Genomic DNA, 4383 nt, shown 5'->3' on the forward strand with positions numbered 1-4383 from the left:
AAAGAAAGAAAAAGAAAATACTAAAAGGTAACTATTAATAAAGGAAATAATTCTTCAGGTAAAATTAGCAATTATAAACATAAAAAACCAAATACTAGTGTAAACAGCTTTGTAAAACAGTCACTAATGAACATGAAAAATCAGATAAGCACCAGTAAAACTGTAAGACAGGCCACAGTTTTCGACTGTCACAAAAGGATACATCCATTAGATAAAAATAAAAAAAAAAATAATGTCTAAGTTGAATTAAACAATTTAGCTATCTGCAATGTACTCAATCCTACAACAAAATCAACATTCTTGGCAGCATGTGAGATTTTCTCACAAATAGACCACAGATTATCCAAGAAAACATGCTTAAGTAAATGGCAAGGAATCAAAATTATCTCATGTTGTTTATCAGTTGATAGTGCAATAAAGCCAAACTCAATGGCAAAATAAACTACTCTGAAAACATGTTGAAATTAAGCAATAGTGACTTGAATAATCAACTGGTCACAGATGAAATTAAGTACAAAACTAGACAGTTTCTACAACCAAAGCATAATGCCAGCGTGACACAGTGAGTCCAATGGGACATAATGAGAGCAGTGTTGAAGGAGTTCCCAACAGTGAATTCTCCCCGCCAATTGACAAAATGAGCTCAAGTAAATATCTTAATGATGCACCCAAAGTCCTAGAAAGTAAAAAATAATTCAAAACTAAAGCTAATCGAGAGAAGGAAATTATAAAAATCATGGCAAAAACTAATGTAATTGAAACTAAAACATCTATATACAGAATCAATAAATAGGAAATTTTTTCTTTGAAAAATTAAAGTTAGACAAACTTTTTGAAAATATACCAAAATATGGAAAGAAAAGACCCAAGTCCACTTAATCAGAAAGGAAAAATAGATAAAAAAAAATCACAATGAATTTTACTAAAATCCAGAGGATTATCAGTAACATCTATAGTCTAATAAAATAGAAAATTCAAGGTAAATGAACAAATTTCTAGATAGATAAGTAATATTATGCATTTTTCTAAATATATTTCCCACAGAGTCTCACTAGGCAGTTAGGCAGCTTGGACTCAGTGATCCTCCTGCTTTCTGCCTGCCAAGTGCTGGGATTACAGACATGCACCACCACTCTGGGTCTCTGTGGCTGGCTCAGTGCACTTGGGAATGAGGCCAGCTGCATGTGATATGAGGGATCAAACACAGCTTCCAGAATTTGCATATTGTCTTAGTTATTTTCCTGTCATTGCTGAAACAAATACACTCAAAATGAGAGAAGGAAGGTCTATTTAGCTCACAGTTACTGGAGGTTTCAAGACTGTGCCCCTACTCTACAAGGTCTGAAGGAAAACCTGAGGAGCTGCCGTGTCCAGGACGATCCTTTCCACACCTCCAAGAAAGCACAGGCTAGCCAGTTTAATGGTTTGTGCCTCTCTGGCTCTACCCCTCTAGCCCTGCCCTGTTCCTTTGACTCTGCCCCTCCAGCCACTCTTTGCCCCTCCATTCACATCTGCCCCACAACTTACATGAGGCTATGGGGGGACAACTAGACACAAACCATACCATTCCACCCCTGGACCACCAAAGTCTCATGTACATCCCTTTGTACAAAAGGTATTTTAGTGCATCTCTAAGAGTCCTCAAAGTCCCAACGGTTTCAGCATTGTTGAAAAGTCCAAGTCCCAAGTCTCTTTCCAACATCCAAGGCAAACTCTCAACTGTGAGGCCCTGTAAGAATGAAAAGTTAAATACATCCAACATTCAAAGGCACACGATAAACATTGTCATTCCACAAGGTATACACAAAGGGTACAATCCATTGGGGCCCAAACAATTCCAAAATCCAGTAGGGTAAACATTAAGTCATATAGGTCCTTATGTACCATCTGAAGGAATCTGTGGCAAACTGTGAACTCCATGTGGCTCCACCCCTATGTTACTCATGGTGGTAGTTCCCAAAGATTCTCTCTTAAGCTGGCTTTGTGCCCTCCTTGCAGCTTCCCTTAGATGATGTATGTTCTTGTCTTTTCCAAACTTCTGGGTTTTCTACTAAATAAGGTTCTCACTCACAGCTTCACATACTGCCCTGTCATGGGCACATTGCTTGGCCTCCCAGGCCTTCTTCTGAAATCAAGTTGGAAGCCTTCTTAACCTTAGAATGCCTGCATTCTTCATGCTCCTAAACCAGCATCATTTGGAATATGCCAAGGTCTGCTGCCAGCTGGAGCAGTAGCCAGGCTTTCCTTTTCTTTGGCTGTAGGAGTCAAGTGCCTGGATTACTAAGCACTCTGACCCTGTTCCAAGAAACAAATTCTCTATGCCGGCACCAGTCTGTAATCTGGTGTGGCCGCTGCCTCCATTCTGGAACATGGGGCTCTGTGGTTATCTCCTCAAAGTAAAGTCTTTCACTCTTGTGATTCTTAAGCTGCAAAGAGTGAGAACCTGCCACCTCAAGTGATCCCCTCAGGACATCTTTTTTACTTTCCTGTTCCTCCTGGACAATGGAGATCTCAGTTTTATCTTTACAGTCCACAGCATTCCTGGAGCTTTCTTTCTCACTAAACTCACAACATTATAAATCATTCTGCTGGACTCTTTGCTCTTCATTCTCACCACAAATCTGACTGAGAACGCCCAACAATAACCGTGCTACTGCCCCAATATTTGACTGCTTTGAGATTTCCTTTGAAAGATTAGTCAGTCCTCCATGCTTACTCTCAGTCTCAGACAAAGTCTCTAGACATGGGCAAAATTCAGACAAACTTTCTGCCAAGCCAAAACACAAATGATCTGGAGTCCAACAACCAATGCAGTCCTTCTTCCCACCAGAAACCTCCCCAGCCTGATTTTTCTATTAGTCTTCTGATCTGAGGTCTGACCAGGTTCTCCCATATAGAACATCCCAAGATGTTCTAGTGCTTTGCTTGTACATGACATCCCCAAACTTTTACTATCTTTTCTCATAAGCCATTCCCAAAATATTGTAATCCACATGGTCAGTTTTAGCCACAGCAACAACCCCACTCTGGGTACCAAATTTTGTCTTACTTTTCTGTTGTTGCTGGGACACATACCTGACTCTCAAAACAAGGGAAGGAAGGGTTTACTATTTCACAGTTACTGGAGGTTTCAAGACTGTGCCTCTACTCTACATGGTCTGAAGGAGAGCCTGGGGTTCCTCCATGCTCAAGACTACCCTTTCCACATCTCCAAGAAAGTACAGGCTACCAGATTAACAGTTTGTGCCTCTCTGGCCCTGCCCCTCGAGGTGCTCCTCCAGGTGCGTCTGCCCCACAAGTTACATGAGGCTTTGCCGGGACAACTAAATACAAACCATAACACACATGCAGGTGCTTAGTCTGCTGAGCTGTCTTACCAGCCCTGAAATACTGTACTTTTAACATGAAAATTATGCAGTGTTTTTAAAATCTCAGTTGTTTATTTATGTAAGTGTCTGTATAAAAATAAAAGCTTAAAACATTTAGGTCAGAAATCGGGTGTGGTGGTGCACACCTGTAATAAAAGCACTTTGGAGACTGAGACAGAATGATCACCACAAATCCACACTGTATAGTGAAACCCTGTACCAAAAAATAAATGATTAAAAATGTAAAAAATACATTTAGGTAGAAATTGCCTCAATCATGACTGATATTCTATCAATAACCTAAGTTAAAATTCAGTCTCATGATATTAGTGGCAACTTAGAATAAGGAAACATCTATATCAGAAAAAAGAAGTCAGTAATAACCTCCTGATAAAATACATCTGGCATAGTTCAGATCCATCATTTCTCTTATTTTTAACAAAAGAAAATCATACTTAACACAGAGAGTAGGAAGTTTTGTCTTTAGTATTAATACAGCAGATTACATATCCACAAAAATATTTGCCAAATTTTATAATATACAATAAAAAAGAAACTTTATATTTCTGGGAAATATATTAGCAAATCTAACAAATAATAGCTTGATTATTTTATATTGAATTGATATAAACAAATATGTGGTCTTATACTAGAGAGACAATGCGGTGTTTGCATAAGCTGGTCTGATTTATTTCATTTATGAATATGATTTTAGTTGCATTAATTTACTTATAAAAGTCTCAAGTTCATCTTTTTGTACATATAAAACACTTCATTGTGAAAAAACAATACAGCTTTTTATTCATTCCTAAGTTCATGGGCATTGGGGTTATTTCCAAGACGCAGCTACTACAAATTGCACTGCTATAAACTTGAGTAAGCATAAGTAAAATTTGAAAGGTACCATACATACTACAAAAAGGAAAAGTAACTGCTCAAAGGGAAGAAACAACTGTATGAAGGAAAGGAGACAAGAAAGAAAGAAAGATGGGAAATATGGGGACATTCTGTAATA

The sequence above is a fragment of the Octodon degus genome, unplaced genomic scaffold (genome assembly GCF_000260255.1).
Source record: "Octodon degus isolate 3935 unplaced genomic scaffold, OctDeg1.0 scaffold00180, whole genome shotgun sequence".
NCBI lineage: Eukaryota > Metazoa > Chordata > Mammalia > Rodentia > Octodontidae > Octodon > Octodon degus.